At 36.1% G+C, this 23,904-nt stretch overlaps 1 protein-coding gene across 3 annotated transcripts in view; it reads right to left on the bottom strand.

The window, feature by feature from the left end:
• NKAIN3 (sodium/potassium transporting ATPase interacting 3) overlaps nt 1-23,904 on the bottom strand; it is a 374,764-nt gene that overhangs the window by 245,949 nt on the left and 104,911 nt on the right. The gene's annotated exons all lie outside the window — the stretch shown is intronic.

Below are 23,904 nucleotides of genomic sequence, written 5' to 3'. Positions count from 1 at the left end.
ATAAGAGTCTTCGTATGCAAACTGTTGAATGCTTAATGGAAGATTCATCTTCCACAGTGAAATACTGGTAGAAAAGACCTTTTTCAAAGTTGTGAATCCCAGTTTTCGAGGAAGTATGCATAGCAATGAACTTACCAGAATTTGAGGAAATATTGGCACAGCTCAGAAATTCATTCTGCTCTTGCTGTTGGAAGTAAAGTTGATAGAAATAATAACTGAATTATATAGACTTCTTTTTAGTGACTATCAGTGTTCTTTCTTAAATATACAAAACTTCCTTGTTTAGTTTAAGTAAGCTTTCACGGTGTCTTTTAAAATACCAAAAAGAAGAGATCCAGTATGCTATTGGAAAAATATTCTTCCTTCCTTTCCTCTCTATAAAAATATAAAACATAAAAATGATTACATTTTCCAATAAGTTTGTGAAGGAGAATGCAGTTAGGATCTAAAAACTACATTGCCCAGAAATACTGGTCCTAGGTAAATTGGATTTTTCTTGACATTCTACCTCAACCATCACTCTTGGGTTATGGAGTCAAATTGTTCCTTATTCATGGCAGTCCACCATTCTTCCCCTGTTTTGTTTATTCCCTTCCACTGAGCCTAAGGATCTTGTTGCAGCAACAACAGTTGGATCAAATACCTGATGGATTGGAAAAAAGGAGTAGTCCTCCAACATGACCCAGAGAAGGGGCATATAAGCATGGGTAATATTGATCAAAGAATATTAAAATGGTAAAGTCTTGCCAAAAAAGATAAGTACAATTGCATTCCCATGGAGAAAAAGTGCATCATCATCTGTGGGTACAATTATATTAGTTCTTTATTTCAGAGCAGTAGTGAATTCTCTGATCATTCCTAGGTATTAGGATAAATATAGGTATTCATTCATCTGTTCGACAAGTTCTAGTGTGCATGGACTACATTTTTTTAGGATGAAACCAACTGGAAGACGTACTACAGATTTATATTCAGTGTGGTCTAACCCTGGGTGGGAACTTAAGAATCCAAACCAAGTGGGCTCCACCATGAATAAGTCTTCCAGTGAATAATGACATTGACATTTTGAGAGTCTTTTATAAATGTGTTACTCTGCAACTCCCTGATATGCTTCTTGTGCTTTTCTATGTATGAGACATGCAGAGAGGCCCAAAATATCAAAAGGACTTCAATTTCCCTAGGACAGGGACTGAAGAATGCTGAGAAGGATTCTTACATATTAACTCTTGCCAGAAACAGGTGGGCTTGCTAACAGTATACTCTATTTGGGCAAATACTTTGCACTCGAGTTCCTATGTAAGTCATGTGTTAAGCATTATTTAAATTATATGTTGTGTGTTTAAACATGGCATGTTACAGCAATGATAAACCAATCTTTGCCTTTTATTGTGAAATAATCAATAAATTATATTTATTATAAATACTTAATACTAATAAATTATCAGCCAGATGAATTTTAGCTTGACTGTACTTGATTAGAACTCCTTACACAATGATCAATATGCAAAGTAGTTCCTTATCTTGTTGGGAGATACTCACTGTCACACTAATATTATGTTCCTTACAGCTGTTTACTTGTTAGTCACCCTTTGATCTAATGACTATTTGACTTCTAATGTTACAAATAATAAAAAAAAAATGCTCTTTACTTCCTGTGTGACCAAAATATACTACTTGAGGTCTTCGTGCATCATACCTAGTCCAATTTCAACTTAAGACTTTAACAAGTAAAACTCATCCTTCTTTCTGTTCATCAAAAATCATATTTGTTTCTTCAGAACAAGATTCACACTTGGGTGGAAAATCAACATAGTAAAAATAACAGAGATTGATTATATCTTTTAATAAAGGTAGAAACAGATTTTATTTTTTTTCCTAGAAAACTGCCTTTCTCACAATCCAGACTATGCTCCAGACAGGTGTTTCTGCTTTAATTTCAAACCTTGAGTTCAATTTGATGCTTTTCATTCCCCAGTCAGAAATAGGAAGCATGTAATGAAAATTGAATAATGGCACACAGAAATCATTTAGAGCATTATCCTTCGTTTTCTTTGTTAGATGCCTGTTTGTTTGTTTGTTGGTTTGTTTGTTTTTCTGTAAAAATATGATAAACACGAGCCATTCTAATGTATCCTTTTTTTTTTTTTCTTACCATTTACTTCCTGATTCTTCCTATTTGTAGTTCTTCCTTACTTCTTTCTTGACTTTTCAACAACATATCTACAAAACTGTAAAATACTTGCTTATCTTGAGGAAATCCCCTCTGAGTGAAAATATATGGATATATTCATCCCTGGTTGCAGTCTACCAACATATATTGAGTTTTGTCATGACTGAATTTATCCAATATTTGAGTGAACATATTGAAAGAAGAGAATTCTTCTAGGCCTAGGACAAGTATCTCCTCTTACTGGGACTTTTCATACTGTCAGCAGTAGAATAAGATTACTAACTTATGAGGGGCTGAAAATGTACAGTTAGGAGACTGAAAAACATTATCTTGCAAAATTCTTCTTTCACTAGGAGATTTATATATTTTGCTTCAGTGGCAAGCAATGTTGCAAGAGGAGATTCTCTAAAACACTTTGAAAATAGAACTAGCAAGAAAAAAATTACATTGAAAATTACAGTGCTGAAATTCATGATGAAAATGCATTTGCAGAGATAAAGAAGGCATTGCAAGCTTTTCCTGCTTTTCATATCCTGCGACCTTGCTTAATCTCACAAAGCACTGTGCAGTGGCATGGAAAACCACCTATAATTTCTCTAACAATATGGTGTGCACTTCATGGAATAGACAGTTGTTGACCTATTGTAGTAATTGTTTGGTTCCCAATTACACAGCTTGAAAAACATCAAGTCCTTGTGAGACAGTATGCAAATTTTATCAGCCAAATGCACCCCTTACATTGCTTCACTATTGCCGAGCTGTTTTAATGGAATTACATCAGAGATGAGTTTTGTCCCAGTGTATTGTTTATTAAAAGAAAATCAAAATATCAATTAGCTTTTCTGAGCAGATATAACAAAAAATATACCAACAATATCCTTTTTACCTTTGGACGTTAGCCAAATTCCAGAGCTGTGTAAATATTTGCTTTCTGAGTAGATATTAATGACAGGGTTTATTTTTTCTTAATGTGATCCTTCTTACCCACAAAGACTATATGAAAACCTGCTTTTAAGAACTCAGCATTGGGCAATGCTTTGTTCATCATTGTTTCAGTCTAGCTCAAGAGCTATCCTTCTGTTTTCTCTCCATGTCTATGAACTTTTCCCCTTATCCTTTTAGACACAAATCACTTCTATGCTACATGCTTACCTGGTATCCCACACAGAAGCCACATCTGACAAGTGTCCAGTATTTAACAATAAAATTAATGATTCTTTAACTGCTTCTGTACCTTTGAAGGGATAAAACAGCAGGGCACAAGTAATCTAGGAGGTTTTTGGAGTGCATCAGTAGGCGGAGCCAGCAGCGTCCCCTCCCTGGCCATTCAAAAGCAGCCCCTAGGAAGTGCGAGCAAACAAGGCGGGCAAACAGGGTGTGGTGCGTCAGTAGGGTGTCAGTAGGGCGTGGCATGTCAGTTAGCACGGCAGTTTGAGCAGGAAGGGCGAGCAGGAAGGGCAGACCATTCCCCAGCACCCATACAAACAAGTCCTCTAACAGCGGTCTACCACTAGCTCAGCTGCAATGGTGTACACCAGGCACAGTGCTCTCTCTAGGAAGTCTGTACACACCCAGACCGACTGACCGCTCAAAACTGCAGCAGTTCAGGTCTCCGGGTGCAGGGAGTGCCTGAGCCTGTTGCTACCACCTGCGGGGGGCACAGAGACTGTGTGCGTGAGGTGCGAGCAGGTGGATGACCTGGACTGCCTGGTGGCAGAACTAAAGGAGGACGTTGAGAGGTTGAGGGATATCAAGGAGTGTGAGCGGGAGATAGACTGGTGGAGCAACTCCCTGCATAGCCTGAAGGACAGGTACTGGGGTGAAACACCCCAAATGGGGGTGGGCCCCCTGCTCTGTTGCTGTTGGGCAGAGGGAGGGGACCTAGGAGTTGAGGAGGAATGGAAACAGGTCCCTGCTCAACATCAGAGGTGATGCCCGCCCCCCCCCCCCATACCAGCCCCACCTTCCCAGGTGCCCTTACGCAACAGGTTTGAGGTCCTGGAGCCTGAGAGACCAGTAGCTGAGGAAGAGGGAGAAAGTCTACCCAGGAAGATGCCTAGGGCGAGGAAGTCGACTCCACGCCTCAGAACTGCCTCCACCAGGACAGAAAGAAGGGTGATTGTTGTGGGCAACTTCCTTCTCAGGGGAACAGAGAGCCTTATTTGTCGGCCTGACCCTACCCATAGGGAAGTCTGCTGCCTCCCTGGGGCCAGGGTCAGGGACATTGCCAGAAAGCTTTCCAACCTGGTTTGCCCCTCTGACTATTATCCTCTTTTCATAGTCCAGGTTGAGAGTGATGACATTGAAGAGAGAAACCTGAAGACATGTCTAGACAGTCTACAAACAAAGGCTGCCATGAAAGACCCTTCCTTTCCCTTTTTTTCCCTTCCATTTTTTTTCCCTTCCCACCCCACTTTCTCCTCCCCAGGTTTTACCACTGAACATAGCTTTATATGGTATGGAATATGCCTTTGACTGAGGTCGGGATCAGTCTCTTCTCCTAAGCAAGAAGTGATAGGACAAGAGTAAGTGGCCTCAAGTTGCTCCAGAGGAGGTATAGGTTGTATATTAGGAAAAACCAGAAGGACCTGGAAAGCATGACTAGCAGGTAGAGGGAGGTGACTGTCCCCCTACACTGTGCCTTCATGAGGCCCCACTTGAAGTGATGCATCCAGGTTTGAGGCCCCCAACACAAAAAAGATGTGGACCTGTTAGAATGAGTCCAGATAAGGGCTACAAAGATGATTAGAGGGCAGTAGCACCTCTCCTATGAAGAAAAGCTGAGAGACCTGGAGCATGGAGAAGAGAAGGCTCCAGGAAGACCTCATTGTGGACTTTAAATACTTAAAGGGGTCTTATAAAAAGGATGGAGAGGGACTCTTTATTTGGGTAGATAATGGTAGGACAAGGGGGAATGGTCTTAAACTTAAAAGAGGATAGATTTAGACTAGACATTAGGAGGAAGTTCTTCACTGTAAGGGTAGTGAGACACTGGAACAGGTTGCCCAGACAAGTTGTAGATGCCCCATCCCTGGATGTGTTCAAGGCCAGGCTGGATGTGTCCTTGGCCAGCCTGATTTAGTGGGTGGCATCCCTGCCAACCCAAGCCATTCTATGATTCTTTGATGCCATGAAAAGCTAGAAAAATGGGCCAACAGGGACCACATGAAATGCAACAAATGTTAATGCAATGCCCTTAAGCAGAGGTTTATAGTTGTAATAGGGGATAGGCTGGATGACAACTTCTTGGAGCTGGAAAGCAGCTTAATGAAAATGACCTAGGGTTCTTTGTGGACACCACATTGAACATGAGCCAGAAATGTGCCCCTGCAGCAAAGAAGGCCAAAGGACTCCTGGGCTGAACTAGGCAGTGCATTGCCTGCAAGTAAAGGGGGGAGTAAAGAAGATGGAGCCAAATTCTTAGTGGTGCACAGTAAAAGGACAATATTCAATGGTCATAAATTAAAAAAGTAAATTCCATCTGAACTCAAGAAAATGCTTTCTTACTATAAGGGCAGTCAAATACCAGCATAGGTGTCCAAGAGTAGTTGAAGAGTCTCTAACTTTGAAGTTGTTCAAAACCTGATATGTCCCAAGCAGTCTTCTCTAGTTCATCCTGCTTTGACCAAAGAGTGTGTGGAAGTGAATCCCAGTGGTTCCCTACAACCTCAATTACTATGATTTGTAGGTAATATTTTTTTTTTTCTGAGTTGATTATATTCATAACCAACAACTTTCTCAATATCCTTTACCTTCTTCTCTCATCTACACCATGCTTACACTTCTCATCCCCAGCTTTAAGACACATCTCTTTTCATTACATCAGCTTTCCTTACAACTTTTCACTGCTGCTAACATCTCCCCTCATCAGCTCTCCATAATATCTCAGCCCCGTTTTCATACCTTCTCTCACACTGGTAACCTAATTTCAACTCCAGAGAACAGTGGGTCTTCATATATGTCTGATTTATATGGTTTAATTTAAATTCTTGTAAAAAATACTTGTGAGCAAAGTTTCATCTGTATTTCATCTCTGTTATTATATTCTTATTTACCTCTCTTGCTTACAATGATCAACAATTTACTTTAAAATAATCTCTGAATATTAAGTAGGTGTCCTTCAGAGGCAGAGCAGAACAGAAGAAATCACAATATCCACAAAACATCACAGACTTCTATTTAGGATTTTTTTTTTTAATAGAAACAGTCAAAGCATTTTGATCACTTTGCATCATCAGCAGCAAGGTAGAGAAATAGATATGCAGGACTTTGTCTATATTGCCTCTTCTTGTTCATACTAGTATGCTTTCAAGCAGTCATGTAATTCTTGTTTCAGTAAATAGTGACACAAACAGACTTACTGCAAGTGGATTGTTAACTCATTTCTAATTCTGACCGCTCAACACACAACTACTGGCAAGATTTTTTCAGCTATTACTAAGATGAAGATTCATCCTGCAGCCTTCCAAAACACCCTCATCCTACTTCAAATCCTGTTAAATTACTTCAAATCCTTAAAATCCTGTCTGTGTTTCTGTAGCACCTCTCATCATCCTTCACAGTAACTATACCCTCTTAGTATGGAAGTAGTAAAAATGCCTACTTCCACAGTAAAGAACTCTTTAGTATGGTTGGACTAAGTGGTATGGCAAGCATTTGGTAAAATATATATATACATATATATTAACAAGGAAAATTTAAAAAATACCCACAAAACCTGAAAATAACACTTAGAAGACTTTAGCTTATTTTACAATTAAGTAATATGAAGAAGGGAACTTTTTCATTGTTGTATCAGAGAAGTTCTTTTCAGGAGGTAATAACGAAAGTGGGAAATTTCAGAGGTACTTGTTCACACATGCAAGCACAAAGATATTCCTTAACACATATTTGTAGAGTATTTTTGAATCCTTTTCAAGAAACTATATTAAGAATTAAAAATGTAACATATCAGTTAATATATACAGTTTTCCTTTGGACAACTTGAAGTAAATCATAAGAACGAGATAAAAAAATTGATAAAGCTCAAACTGATCATCACTTGGATCAACAGAGATGCTGACCCTCATGCTATTAATCTAATACTAAGGATTGTTGAAATTCTCTGAGAAACTCATTGTTCAGTAAGTATAGGCCAAAGGAAAATTGATTCACAGAATAAATTTGAATCTGCATCAAACTTTCAAAGAACATTTAGATAAGACAAGAATACAGAAAAGGAAGAAACAACTGAACAACTTATCAGCTGTTTACTCGATCAAGATGCTATGAGAAATTTGCTTTTGTCCAGTTCTACAAGATGACCATGACTGACAAAAAAAATCATGTGAGGAAACATTAACAGAAAATTGAAGACTAAGACAGCCATATATACAGCAACACATCTCTGCACGCTGGCATGCCTTACAAATACCATACCCAGCAACTGCTTAACATCAGTGATTTTTCCATTTTTCTTTTTTCCTGCCAGAAGCCTAAATTCAGTAAATGATATGGAAAAATGTCACCAATGAACAGAAAATGTGAATTTCTACTGGTAATATTTAATGGGTAGAATCGTAAAGATTAATTACATTAGACAAATTCAAATGCACAGACAGACAGACATAAAATTACCTAAACCTCTTTACAGCTGCCCATATTTGCATTCCTTAAAGCCGTAAATGGATTTAAACATATGCTGTTTATTTTTGAAGCTCTCAAAGAGAGGTAACTCAAACAAAGGGCAGAAAGTGACTAAACGTTCAATAGTGAAAATATTGCAGATATTCGGGTGATTTCTGAACATCTGTCTAACATACAGAAATAATAAGATTATTATTATTATAAATATATTATTATTATAATATTAATAATACACTATAATAATAAGTAAATGCTGAGCAGATTAGCAAAGAGCAAATTTGGATGCTAATACTGAGACAAAGCAATTTGAAATATGAGGTATTATGCTATGTTTTAAATACTCCCTTGTCGTAAGTAAATACACTTTAGTTTACTGTTAAAAATCAGAATTGGTGATAAATTCTTCCAGAAACTGTTGTATTAATAACACTTAAAATGAGCAGCAATGACATGTTAGTAAGAAAGATAATGCAAGGTTGTTGGTTGCGGGGGGTTGTTTGTTTGTGTTTTTGTTTGTTTGTTTGTTTGTTTAAAAAAGCTTATCTCCTAAGTATTCTATTTAGCCAGATGAAAGTCATCTGTACATCTTTAGCCAAAAATGTATCTATAAAACCTGAATGTTAATAAGACTTTGCAATTAATATATTAATTTTAGTTTCATAAACAGGATTTTTGCAGATGAATCCAAACTATTTTTATACATTTTGTTTGTTTTTTTTTTGTTTGTTTCACGAGGAATAACTGAATAAACCATGATCTATTGGCAAATACATCTACCTAGTAAGCTATTGGCATAATAAGACGCACACTACAATTATTTTGGGTCAGGTTAAATTCATTTTCCTCCTATAAAATAATTTCTTGTTCTTTTCAGTAACAAACAACTCAATCTGACTACCATTGAAGAATCTGTCCCTAAGTAATTATCACACAGGGGACCATTGATTATATAATGTTGAAATATGAAGGCATGTAACTAGGCATATTATACCTCATACTCAGATAAGTCTAGAGATAATAGCAGTAAAATTACAAAATCAAAAATGTTTCCTCTTCATACTCAAAGATCAGTCCAAGAAATTTTGTAAAGTTAATAAACTGTCATAGTTATTCTTTTTCTGCACCATATGAAAGAAGCTCAAAGGAAAATTACCTTGCAAGAAGAAATGGAATTAAATAGGACAGAAAAAACAAAGCTTCATCAGAAAAGTTTCTAAGCATCTTATTCTGCCATTTAAATATTCACATATTTCTGTGCCAGAAATCAATATCCAGTTTATACCCTCAAAAAAATAAATAAAAATAATTTTTTTAAAAAATGCAGAAGAAAGCAGAAGCTTTCTCCTGCTTTTCTGCTTGAATTGCAGGAGGAGTTCAGTAGAGTGAATGAATGATTTAAATGGAAATTCTCAAGTAGATACAATATGCTTTGATTTGTACCTTCTACAATATCACTGAGGTCAATTAACTCAACTGAGGATTTGCCTTTTATCTGCAATATATAAAAAATACGAGATTCAAGTGATTATATCTTGAAAGATGGGTATCTACTCAGAACAAAGATAGCTGAAATGCAGGATTTCCTTTTTCACAAAACACATGCTTGTTCAGAATTTGATTTCATTCCAGATTGAAACATTTTTGTTTCCCCAAAATTTCCAGTGAACTAGAAATTCAGAGAACAGTCTTTTCAAGAAACAAAAAGACCAACTCTTATTCTCGTCTTTACCGTTTGCATGTTTGATCAGTCCACATCTCCTCAGGTAGCAAGGACAAGAAGACAGTATACTCTTGAATGTTAGAAAGGGACCAGTTGCCAGGAATAGCCATCTTTGTCCACCTCCAAATAGGTATAAATACTAATTTTAGCAAGAAGTAAATACTTTCAATCTCGGTTGAATTTCACATCATATTCTACATCTGTTGGTAGAAAAGTCTGCTGATAGTTTTATAACTCAGTGCAGACAGGACATACAGTCTGACTTCAATGTTACCAGGTCAGCAACCTACCATTACAACAAAGCTTCAGTGAAAGCTTGCAATACCTCTGGTTGGGACCCATGTCAAAGGAATGTGACATCAGCTTACACCTGGAATGGTGACAGAGCAAATTTCTTTGTGAGACAGAGAGGAGACAAAATACCTTGCAATACAGTGGACAAATGCTGAAGGTGACGATAAAAGACATCTATAAGAACAGCTATAATACAAAAAAAACCTCTCAGCAATAACAGACATGCCAGCTGGAGCCTGTATATCTATCAGATCTACACTTTCCCCTTTCCTACTCACATGTGTATGGCAAGAACCTCTGCTAGCATCCATTATTCTACCTCTACAACACAACCATAGTGATACTGATTTACACCAGCTGAAGCACAAGCTGCAGAACCCTCTGTGAAATGACACCTCACCCATACAAACTCCTACACCCATGCAGTCACAACATCCTCTTTGTGTACTTCATGCCTCGTCCCCCACCCCCCCAAGTGCAGTCTGGCAACTGCAACTGTGCTGAGAGCCTCCCTTGGCCAATTTCTGGTAAGAAACAAGCCTGAACTTACACTGCGGACCCAAAGGAGAATCTGTCAAGTCAAACATTTATCTTCTGACCTTTTGCATTGAAGAGGGTAATTGGAAAAAAAACAGCAACAAAAACCTGATCGTGTATGTCCCCGCAGTAACTTCTGTATTAGGAATGTAGAACCTCATTAGAAATGTAGAACATTATCTAGGAAATCCACTGTCAACTGGCACCACTGTTATTAATAAAAAAATCCCAATGGCCACAAAGAGCCTTTTTTATTAACAATATTTTCTATTACAAAAAGCCTTCCTTTAAGCAGAGTGTTATTAGTAATGACGCAGGACACATATTTTGACTCATTTACTGAATCCCTTGCTCTTCTGATTTATTAAGAGGGGACTTCCTGGGTTAGTAGGGCTTATTACAATCCTATTTAATTCTTCTTCATTTTTCATTATTGGGTTCTTACAGGCGTTAAGCCACTACTTTTTTTCTGCTGTCTGAATTCCAGGTAACTTAGCCCAAAGATATTGCACAGGAAGAGAGTGCAGGTAATGAAAATAAAAAACTACAAAATCCTTAATATGCTTGAACTGGACAGTGGGCAGGGGAAGTTTAAAAGCCATTTTGTTTCAAATATTCCCCACATCTTCCTTAGGGACAGTGATACTCTTTTATTCTGACACCTATATTTGTACCCTCCCACACATTTCTTTCAGTCAAGGCTTTCAGGCTAAGCTGATGACAAACAGTAGACCTAGCATGAGAGGACCACATGCTGTGGACATTAATGAGTTTCCTCCAGGCCCAAACAAAAGTTTTATAACCTTAGGTTGAGTAACTCTCCTGTTAGGTTAAGTAAAAATATTTTGGCTCTTACAAACAATTCAGGAAGATACAGAAACAGCAAGATCCAAACGAGTGGAGGGATTTTGAGCTTTTCCAAGGCTTACATCTGTTTCAACCATTTTCAGTCACTCATTAGGCAATGTAGTATATCTCTGATTCTCTCTTTTGGTATCCAATATGTATTACCCAAAATCAAGTGAGAAAGGAAGACTGGGATTTAAAATTATATTGCAAAGCATATTTTTACTTCAGTGATGGACTTCTGTGAAATACAACAAAACAGCAATTCTGGCTATAGCTAACAAACTACAAATGCTGCCCTAAAAGAGTCAGTGTAATACCACACGTGGAATGCATCATTTTGATGTTTGCAGTGCCTCAGAGGCTTTACATATTTTATACCTTCACCATTTGTTAATGTTTCCAGTATAACACCAAAAGAAATCAGAATCCAGCAAGCTGAGCAAAGTAGCAATTCATGAGGACAGAAACATTCTTAACAAACTGCACATTCTAGTTGTAGATTAAATGAACAGAGCTTTGCTTGCCTTCATTCAACTGGACTTTTGGGAAGCTTTAAACCCATAAATTCAAACCTTAGACAGCAGAAAAGATACATGGTGTTTGCTCATGATAATCTTCATATTATGCCAGAGAAAGGAAAAGAAGCTCGTCTGTATAACAAAGTGTTAGGCTTTAAATGATCTTTCTTAAGTACTGGTTATATACTCTCTCATGACATTAAGCATTCATATTTATGGATGATCTCTGGACTCTCAATGATTGTGACAAGGATTATGATGCAGAAATCCAGACAGGGAAAGGCTGGACAAACTGATTGTGTATCAGAGAACTAGCACTGTGATACACAAAGAGTTTTAGTTCACGGCAGGACATCAGAAAACAAGAAAGTCTCTACATCTAGCCACTTGCTTATCTTCCTGTTTTAAGTACCTCGTGCTGTTTTTTTATTATCAGAACATCTCACCATTATGTACCAGTGTGCAAGTGCCAATTCACAAAGATCCCCAGCAGTCTTAAGGTAATAGTGGAAACTGTGACACAGATCGGGATTTAAACGAAGGACTTTGTGGTGGAAGATTCTCTTTTCATTACCAGCTGTGTGAATCATGACTCGTTTATCCTACCCTTAAAATAAACCACATTTCCAAAAGCATGCTTTGATACCTATTCTCTTATCCTTCAGTTATGACAAATGAAAAAATTTGTAAAACATATATTTCTGCTCTGACTGACAGCTTATACAAATTGTTCCTTTACGTCTTTGTAGTTTTACATTCAATATTTTAAATTCCTCAAATTGCACATAGTCGTATTGAATTCCATTAGGATTCCCCAGTCTGTCAGAATAATGATATATTTCAGTTTTCAAATTTCATACATAGTTCATTTCATTTACAATGGTTATGTTAAAAAGACTATTTTCTTATCCTTACAAATGAGGCATAGAGCAAATTCTAATAACTATCCCATGGGATCATGAAAAATGATTATTTTTCTATCAATATTTGAAACTAGTCTTTGAGAGAGGGCTGTAATATGTTCTTAAAGAATGTGCACCCACCCAAAGGTCTCAGTAACCTCCATAGTCCCATTAAACATCCAGGTTTCCCTCTTAATTTTATGAATGAAGATGACATTCAGGTGACCCCTTGAATAAAGTCATAGGTGAGACTCCCTGCTGCTGAAAAACTGAGAAAAATGTGACCCGATGATTCCAAAAGATAGGACTGATGAGACAGGAGAAATCAAAATTTTACAGTAATATTTGATTACAAATATCAACATAAATATCAACCATATAATATTATTTTAATTTTGCTCCCAAAGATAAAAAGAAAAGCTAATTTTATTAAAAGTTGGTGAAACAGACCATTCAGCCAATTACTTGATGGTGTTGTGGTGGATGAATACTTAGCTTTTAATATATTAAATACTTAGCATTTACAGCTTTGAAGGTTATATGCTGTGGTTTTTGTGGTGAACTTTTATTCAGTAAGTGTAGGAATGTTCCAGATGTTTTTGGTCAACAGCTGGAAACTCAACTTCCTAATCATACCAATTGATGGTCTGCATACAAGCCATGAACAGCATATACTTAGGCTTGGTGAGAAAGGGTTTTTCAAACTGGGAATAATATGTTGGCATAATATATAGACATAATAGACACCATGAATAGATTAGAAATTAAAACTATTATAAATCTGAATCCTTATCAGCATGGAATGAAATATGAATGATGCACAGAGTGGGGAAGAAGAAAACACAGTAGTGCACATACACACACTAAATTACACAGTGAATATCAAGATCCCATATTTCATCCTCTACCTTTATTATTCACTAATAAACCCTGCCAATAAAATAAGCCTCAAGTTATTCTCCCTCTTTGTCCTTGTTCATTCTACCTGCCAAATATTCTTCCTATCCTGATTTACTGGTCTCTTCATACCCCGGTCTCTCCTGAAGAGTATTTTTTCCATGATGCCCTGAAGAAGCAAACACTTAGCACATATTAAATTTCAAGACAAATCTTTTCTCAGAATTCTGCCTGCAACCTGTCTCTCTGTGTCTTCATTTAGGTTTTAAGTAGCTCAGATCAAGGATTTAATTTGTCAGCTTGTACAGAGCAAATATATACAATGATATTTAAGAAAGAATCTGTTATCATGATATTAGTTCCTTCAGGTAGCATACAGAGGCTATTGCTGAGGTCACAGTATATTGCATAATACCATTAAGCAGATATAGAGAATTTATACACAGACTTGTTAAAAGAGAAGGCCAGTCTCAGAGAGTTTATAAAGTAAAAAGCAAAAGCAGACTCTCATCTGTACGGATCAGAAACTCACTCTCCACTGTATCAAAGTATGCAGAGGGCACCTCCAGTACAGCCAGGGCAGCCAGAAGGCTGTGGTGATTCTTCTCATCTTACTCAGTGCACTCAGGAACTGAGACATGGGTAACATCACCCCTCCCGTGCTTTGGCCAGACTTGCAAAAATCATTCTCATGAAACTGAAGTGAAAAATCTTAGAAGAGTCAGGGACCAAGGAAGAGAAAAAATCTTTTTACAGGAGGCTGGGATGTCCAAGGAGACAGAAACATGAAATTCATCTTTTTGCCTTCCACTCTCCCCACCTGCCTGACCTACTGAATGGATCAGGAAGTCAGAAAACATATTTTCTGCAGTTTAACATTCTGTTTGTACATCTCTTCATTACTCCCACAGATATCCTTCCTGCTACGTCATCTGCAGGCAGAACGTGCCCCGCCACTGTAGCAGTGGCTCACAGCCACTTTTTGCAGGGCACGGTCTCTAGCAGTGATGGCCTTGTTCACTTTTAACACTTTATGCCCAAATATTTTCTCAACATAGTTAAATTGGATTTGTTTTGATTTTGAACACATACACTGCACCTTTTACAAATGCACAACTGAGTTTTTGTTCATATGGCATATGATTGAGCATCATCCTTACTGTCACCTGGTTAAAAGAGATTTTTGTGTATAAGAAATTTCTTCTTTAACTTTTTGCCTGCCTTTAGAGATTTTGTCATTATTGATTAGATGCAAAATTAGATCATAACTTGACTAAATAAAATTTCCTTTCATATGACAGTTCTTTGGTCTCTGCTTCCTGTGTCACTTTATTGCTCATTGTGCAAATTATATTAAAAATTTAATTTTCCTTTTCATGTAAAAAGAAAAATCAAGACATCAGACTGCATCCAATTTACATCTATCATTCATAATGATAAAACGAAAATAAACCTGTCTTCACATAATAAATGAGCATTGCTTCACAGTTATGATTATAAACACAATATCATCTCCTGCATAATAAATTCTAAAGTGTTTGACTTTCCTTCTCTAAACTCTTCTCCAAGTCTGCTTGTCACTATTTGAAAGTTCCTCTATGGAAAGGGAATTGGTGCAAGAACATTGGTGCCAAGAAGAACAGCACCAGGTCTGACATTTTGACTGTACTGTCACCGCAGTATTTGATTTGGCACATCCAACATTAGTTGAATGATTTTGCACATGATTAGCACCAAATCCTTTTGCAAATACATTTTCACTGGGTACAACTAAGTAACGGATAAGTTTTCATCCTTTAGATATCATCCTGACTAAGTACTGGGCCCTGTCTGTTTTGTATTCACACAGTACTGCCAAGCTGATTTTCCAACCCCCTGTTTATGTTTCATTTTTTAAAGAAAATCTCCTATAAAACAAACACCACAAGTAAAGCATGGCAAAGACTGACAACAAAGAGGACTTCAGGTCAAATATTCAGTATTGTATTTGACTTTCCCTAACAATTTGGTCTGAACAAAGCACCTTGAAGCCAACTAGCTGTTAGCAACACAGCAAAGTCATGTTCAGCTAGATTGGAAAAGAAGAAGCAAACTACAAGAAGTTGTAAACATTTTTAATTAAAACTCTGGAGTTAAAATTGAGGTGAAATTTCCCATATGTCTTACAAGCCTTCCCTCTTAGCATCTGAACAGTGTGAAATCCTTTGCCTGTTTTGAGATGCAGTTTTGGGAAAGGGGGCTGTAACAAATCAGAAGATAATTTGGTCTCTGCCCTGATTAGAGATATTTTAGAGCAGAGCTGTTTTTTAGCAATGAGCACGACTACTGAAGATAACATCTGTTAAGAGTAGGCTTGTCTTTTATGATCATTTTGTTCAATTACAGATACATTAAACAAATACAAACCCTGTTCATTTCTTCACCAAACCCACCTGAAAGCCCCAGTAGCAAATAAGATACAGATGGATGAATATTCTAATTATTTTCACATTTCAGTGAAACCTGGAGAAACAGTAAAATAAAGCAAGGGCTAGAGTTAAAATCTAAAGTAAATTATGAAGGAAGAAGCAGAAAAAATAATGAAATTGTAAACCATTCTAAATGCTAAGTGATCCTGACTACAGAATGTGAGTTGTACTTGAAAGTAGGAAATTACTTTATTTTTGTATGGAACAAGAACAATCTAGTCACTTATAAAAATCCCATGACCAAACACTTGATGTCAAAGCAGAAGGAGTTCAGATATTTCTGTCCCTCCTTTTCAGTTTAATTTGATGCCATATCCACACAAAATACAAGAGGAAAAAGAGTCAGCTGAACTAAACTGCATGAGGGAAAGAGTACCTAACACAGGAAAACAGAGGGAAGTGATGAGCAGAGATATATATTGCGAAGGCATTGCCTTGGGAACAGAGAACCCTACTTTTCACTTCTGTCTTCTCCCTGGCAAATTGTACAAATATCAGCAAGTCACTGAATGACTTCATGCATTCGAGATGAGAGCCATGCTCCTAATGAACTGGAGAAAGGAAAGATACATGGGCAGGCAAAACACAACATTACTCACATCTCACAGCATTACTGTAACAAGCTTTCTCGTACTACCAACAAATAGTCCCACAAGAAAATACTTTTTACTGTTAGGGCTGAATTATTTATTTTTGCAGATGCACATAAAAGCCACCATAAGGGGCTTAGCCCTCCAGTACAACACACTGTATACATACATATTGTGAAAACGTAATCACTGCCCCAAGGAGATGACAATTCATGTGTAATGTGGGGAGCAGGAGATGGAGCAGTATAAAAACCTGTGGGGCAGAAAGGTGAACATGAAGCAATTGCAGTTAGTGTCACACCTTGCCACCTGCTAAACCTTTGCAGAGTGCCTCCCAGTCAAAAACCCCTCTATTATTGCAAAGTCATCTACAAACAAAAGAGAGGTAACTCTCCCTTCTTTCCTCAGGGAGACTGGTATAAAAACCAGTCTATTTCACAGGTCCAGCTTGATTCCTGCAGGATTCATGCAAATAACTAGCCAGTGTTTGATTTCTGAAAGATTTTCAGGATGACATTATTTCAGAAAGAAGACAATATGATGAAAATGAAGCTATCTGCAAATACATTAATTCAGTTTTGTTATGTGACTTTTCCATTTTTGTCCACAGCAGTAGTTGGTCTTTTATGACCAACATTAAAATTACTCTTTCTGAAAATAACAATTTGCCCAGGAAAATTTTTAGATAATTTTTTCAACCACTTTCCAGGGTCAAAGACATCTTTTTGCCAACAGGTTACTCCACTTTATATCTATATATATATAAAGAGATAGATAGATATAGATAATATATATATATATATAGAATGAAAAATGAATATATATATGTGTGTACATATAACGAATTAACTATTTGTATATACAATGAATTAACTATTCACTACGGTAGAAATGAGAGCTTCATGTACTGACATACCTGTTAAGTGTGATACTCCCTGGACCATTGTGTCCATTTCACGTGCTTTAAGAGTAAAATGAAAATGTTCCAACTAAAGGCTGTGAGAAAGTGAGGTTCCACTGGTTATGGGATGTTGGAGATCCCTCTCCTGGTCACTTGTTTTACTCAATCTTTAATTATTGATACAAAAATTGAGACCTTGAGACTGAAAGAGATGCTTCAAACTTACTCAGAGTTCAGTGGCTGGGTATTATTTGAGTCCCATATTTACACCATGTGCTTTTGCAGGTACACTGCTAGTCGTAAAGGGGAAGGACATGCTCCTTTCCTTAAAGAGATATGACAATATATGCAAGATAGAAAATACACTCAAAAAAAATAATAAATAAAAGTAGACAACACATAAAAAAACATCTCTTTGGCCAAGTTCAAGTGATTCTGGTACTAAAATGCAGCCTTATTTTCAGAAGTACTTAAGCAATGTCATCTCCCATTCTTCCATTCTTTTTACGAAGAAGTTACCTTCAAATGAAGATGAGGTCACTAGGCTTTAGGTTTTATTCCAAACCCTAGAAAGTATAAGGTTCAAGTTTTGTTTTGCCTGGCTTTTTGTTGTTATTTTAGTTTTTATTTCTGTTTTGTTTTTCTTGTAAGGACCTGAAAAATAATAAATGCTTATATTCAGGTTAAAGAAATCATAGAAATTGAAAATTTTAAGTGATTAATTTGATCTTCTGAGCCATGTTGGTGATCAGCAAAGGAGGTATATAAAAATGTTCTAGTGAATCTATAAAAGGATACTTATGTTCTCCCAAAGAAAGAAAAGCTTTCCATAACTGTAAAAAGTTTCCATAACTGTATGGAAAGAATTAAGAATTTAAGATCTTACACACCTTTCAGGAAAGGACAGTTTCCCACCCTGCTCCCTGTTCTTCTCTGCTCTAGAGAGCTAAAACTCAACATTCAAACATAAGAATACAATTGAGATGAGGAGAGAAGAAGAAAAAAAAATAAAAAATAGAGAGATTCCACTAATGAGCATATAAAACTGGCAAAAAATCTTTGATTTTAAATGGACAGAGGAATGTAAATGTTAATGAAAATTAAAACTTTTGTTTTTAGTATTCTTAAAAAAGAAGAAAATAAGGAAGCAACAATATTATTTGAATCTATCACTGCAATAGAATAAAAATTTGAGAATCAGGACTGCCAGAAATGTCTAAGATGATAAAGAATACTTTGTCTGCCTAGTGACGTGTCACTAGTCACAATTTTTAGCATGAAGACAGTAACTTAATTATATTTTTATTATTTTTTATTAATAATAGCTCTCTCATCTTCTTCCATATTGGATCCATTCAACCACATAGTGCTGGAAATGCTCTATTAAAAAAAAAAAAAATAGTTTTGTAAATTCATTCCTGAAACAGAATAGTTCCGTGTACCCTTTATGTGAAAATATTACAGCCATTTCTATCTTATTAGTACCATTACATCTTACTTCTCACAATGTTCTTCCTCTTTATATTCATTATTTGTGCTTTTGTATTATTCATTAAAGTAATAGTATTGTGTTTCCTGACAAGATGAATAATTGTACTTCTTACATGTTCCAGCAGGGACACATTGCTGGACAGGCAAATTAGTATTCACATATAAATGAGTGCCTCTTCATTTATGAAAAGTTCCCCATACTTTCATGTTAACTTAGTCAATGTTCATTAATATTTTAATAAATTCAAATGACTCTTCATCCATTCAAAAATTTATGAACATCGACTAAGTGCGGGATTTGGAAACTCATCAAATGGATTTCACTGTTTCTATTTATAAAAATATTCATGTCCTGGATATTCTTACCATCTTCAGCTCTCATTGAGTAAAGGTAGGATCTGAAAAAGCACATGCTTATTGCAATATTTGCAGGCACAGATGACAGTTAGACTCCCTTTCAATCTCCTAGAATGGTAGCACCGAACAGTTTAAGCACCAAAGCACCAAAGAGTTTACAGCCCTACATAATACAGACAAAAGAAAGGGGAAACATAAAAACAGGAGAATCAAGAGGAGCGTATGAGTTATTCTTGTAACTAACTATGTGCAGGCATATAATGAAGATTGTTGTTATCTAGTGTGAAGGCAGAAGAGGAAGATAGAAAATAAAGTTGTCTAATATCAGTATCTGAGAGATATCTGAGTCTGTTCCAAAACTCAAGGAAAAAAAAACAAACTTACCAGTAGTATCAGTGTCAGGAAACGTAATGATAACAATGACAGGCATTACTTAACTTGACACTGAAGAATGGTGTCTCACCCATCCCATTTGTTTGGTTTTGGCACTCCCATCCTTTTGCATCTAATGAAGCCTGAAAAGCCCACCAGCTCTCCATTTTAGCATCTCTTCATTCCAATAATCCCAAAAATAGTGTCTTAAAATTCAAAATAAATTTAATCAAAGCCAATGGTAGCCTTTCCATTAATTTGAGTAGGAACTGGCCAGACCTTTTTTCTGGAAGATGCTCAAGGCAAAAACTTAGCATTTCTTCATGTACTAATTGTAAAATAATTAATAAAAGTAAATTAGATCAAATATAACTTAGAGAAAACCACTCTACTGAATTATGATTGTTGAAACATAGCCAGAGGAGCACTTTCAGGAGCCTGCTGGGCTGTTTAGTATTGATTTAATTATGATGTTTAGTTTACTATGGAGATACCTGATGTATTTTGCTAGCTACACTAGACCTTCGGTAGATGAGCTTATGTGTTAATAGTCAGAAATACAAAAATTGAATGCACCAATATGTGAATGAATATGGTTTATTTTGTAGAGGTTTGGATCCAAGAAAATTCAAACCTGTGATTTCTGTCTGAGATTAGGATTCTATGAAAATTTGAAAAAATAATCTTTATCCTTTTTTTTTTTTTTTGCACTAAGAATTTACTCTACATGATTCTGCAGATTCTCAATAATTTGGACATAACATGCATCAGTCCATCTAACTCATTTGTCAAGGGCTAGAGCCTTTTTCCCTGAAGTTTTTTCTGAGATACAATTCTGAAGATATGGAAAACAGACACAGAATCTACCAATTGAAGTTCAGTATTCAAACCCATCATTTTAAAAATAGTAAATAAAGACTGCACAAACAAAATCCACTAAGTACTTATTTTATATTTATTATATATTTTTCTGTCCTGGGGAAATTTAATCTAAAAATCAAAACAAATTTTCTTTCCTATAGCTACTAAGGTGGTTTCGTTATTGTTGTTTGTTGTGTTGTTTTGTTGTATGTTTTTTTGTTTTGTTTTGTTTTTTAATTATTCACTAATGAAAACAGGCAGTCCTTTATTTTGTTTCATAGTGCTTCCCTAAGAGCCAAAATAAACTCAATTTACCTATTCTGTTGTTCCTGGAATGATTGCTCTGTTCTTTATATTGTTTGATGTTGCCATCATAGCTTTTCAGCGTTCATTGCCTGATTTGTTCACTTAATTCTGTAAGTTATTAAGCCCTCCATTCCAAAAATAAGCTGTTTTTCTCATTTAAAAACCAATGTCATCTTTATGTATTAAATATTTACAGTTCACAATGTTAATGGTTCATATAAACAATGACATGAAAGGTTAAATTATGAAAATATATTTCACTTACATAAATGAAAAAAGTGATAGCACCATATAAGAAAATATGGATCATTTCTGCAAAAAAGATGATAATTGAAATGTATCTGTAAGGAATCTGAGTCACATCTCTCGCAAGTTCACAAAATGCTTAAAAAACAAAACCAGCAATTGTAGGTTATGACAAGGAGTGCATTAACTGCACACCATTCTCCTGGTGTTGCAATCACTCCTTAATCCTTCACCCCAGTACGAAGGCTGGTACTCCCCTTACATGTGCCTTGATGTGTGTGCTGTACACTCTGGTTTCTCGGTACTCTTCAAACTGTAACTTTGCTCACCAAGAAGCTCTTGCTCCATAGGCTGACATTTTGACACACTCACAATTCAAATCAATAGACATAGTTATTTGTAATTTGAATGCTGTTTTTACCATTTTGAGTGACCAGTCCTTTCCACACAAATAACATATAGCTAAGATCCCAATATTTTATTTACTTATTTTTATTCTATGTATCTCAAAACAGCATTTTTCAGGAGCATTTTATATGTGACAACCAAGTAAAAATATGATGACTCAGCTGTATTTTGAATTTAACTACCCAAACTGAAGCCACTATGAACTCTCATCTCCAGAGGTAGTTGTTAAAAATAAACAAAAATCCTTAAATTATTTCATTAAAAGATTTCTTTTTATAGTATAAAAGAGAATTGTTGATAAAATAAATAAAGGTAGTACTCCCAAAATGAAATCTTGAATCTGCTATTATCAGTTAACAAAGTGGCTTTGTTATATCTTTAAATAGCAAAGAGAAGAAATACCACATTATAATGTTTTTTGTTTTTGTTTTTGTTTTTGTTTTTGTTTTTTGTTTGTTTGTTTGTTGTTGTTGTTGTTGTTGTTGTTTGCTTTTTTTTTACATGGCCACCACAGATCCTACTGGGTCATGAGTTTCTGAAGCCCACGTATTAGTAAAGATCAGAGACCAATATCCATACTGTCAGTCTACTAATTTTCTGTGCATTCAGAATCAGAACAAAAAGAAGGTCAGCACATAGTTTTAAACTTTTGTAACCCTAAAGGCTTAATATATACATATTCTCCACCACCACTTTAACCTTCTTCATGTAAAGCTATCATCATGCCACTTGAATAACTGAGTATAACCAATATATTCCTACCACTTGAATAACCAAGACAAGACAAGACTAAGGAGGCAGAGAACTAATGCCACAAACATTGCAACTATGAATATGGGGTTACCATGCAGGACTAGCTTTAGGCTGTGGGTGCACAGCTATCTAAGCCATATCGAGTCCTTTTCTTGTGTGATAGATGATGTTGGTCTACTATATTGTAAGCCCATTTCAGTCCAGTGAGTTGGCATCAAACTAGATCTCTACTGAGTTAATTTTGTGGAGTTAATTTTGTGCCATATCTGTGAGTTAAACTTGTTTATCACTGGATGAGAGAATTAACAGCACAAGGCAAAAAAGGAAGGGATGGGATGATACACATTAAGTTAGTGCTGGCTGCCACATGGGAGGTAAAGTCCTGTGTTGTCCCTACTAAAGATGAATAAACTCTGTTCATCTTTGTTTAGATCCTCCATCTTGCAGGTTTGCAGTACGTAAGTGGCAAGGAAGGTGCCTATTCCTAAATGCAAAAGTTGAGGTGGGCAGAGGTAGAAAATTTTGTCATTTTGCTTATATGTGTCTCGTTAAAACACTTTCAGCTTCAGGAAAAGGTCAATCACCTGAAGCCGATACTCATCCGTATTTAGAATTAGCCAGTCCATAATTCCAGCTACAGCAAGTATGCACTTTTTCAGAAGTAAAAGCAATTTTGCCTAGGCTTGCAACATGTAGGCTGCACACTTGCATTTCGTGTACGGGTGCTATTCCCAGCCATCAACTGTGCACTTCAGAAAAGATCAGAGACATCATGAAAAATATAGAGTCTAAAACTAGTATGACAAAGCATCAAACATCATGTTAATATGCAGTGTCTGTCACAGATTAATTTTAATGCACAAGCCCTTGGGTCACATCAACATCACAGAGTTTTCTGGGTCACCAAATTAAAAGGCATGGCATCATTTTCATTTGACACAGAAGAAGTTCATTAAAATTATTTGTAGAGATATAGAAAAGTAATCTTGGTCAGACATATGCTTTGAAAATTCTTCTTCAAGTTCTTCTGGCTTGAGTAGAGACTCGTACAGAGACAAGCTCTTCTGGGAAGAAGAGTCAAACTTGGAAATTAAATTAGATGAAAGTTCCCAGCTGGACTTTGTTCTCAGTAACACTCTTTGTGAATACATAAGTTCCTGTCATAGCATGTACAGACAATAAATGCTTATTTTTCTACGGGTTTCCAAACCTACTGTACCTCTGATTTATCATGAGAACAGTATCAAGAATAATTAAATTTTCCCTCCAAACAGTGTTCTATTCCAAGTGTCAATTTTGATGAATAGCCTGTCAAGCCAAGACACAATCAAAGAGCTGAAATAAAACTACTATCACGTGGCTTTTGTCATTAAGAAATCCATTTTTACTTCTTTTAAATACTGAATTAATCTGCTTCTATTTGTTACTATAGTTACACTAATGTATTAGAGTTTTTTTCATATTATGTAACTAAATTGCATGTTAACTATACCTTAATTGGAAAGGTTATATTTTGCAGAAAAGTTATTTCACTCTTTGATTAGAAGTTGTTTCAGCAATTTTTTTTGAATCTCTAAAAATGATATAATTAGATCTCTAAGCTGCTGTTACTGTCAGTCTTCACAGTAATCACCAACAG

Source organism: Aythya fuligula, chromosome 2 (genome assembly GCF_009819795.1).
Source record: "Aythya fuligula isolate bAytFul2 chromosome 2, bAytFul2.pri, whole genome shotgun sequence".
Lineage (NCBI taxonomy): Eukaryota > Metazoa > Chordata > Aves > Anseriformes > Anatidae > Aythya > Aythya fuligula.
This window is presented reverse-complemented; position numbering and strand designations above follow the sequence as displayed.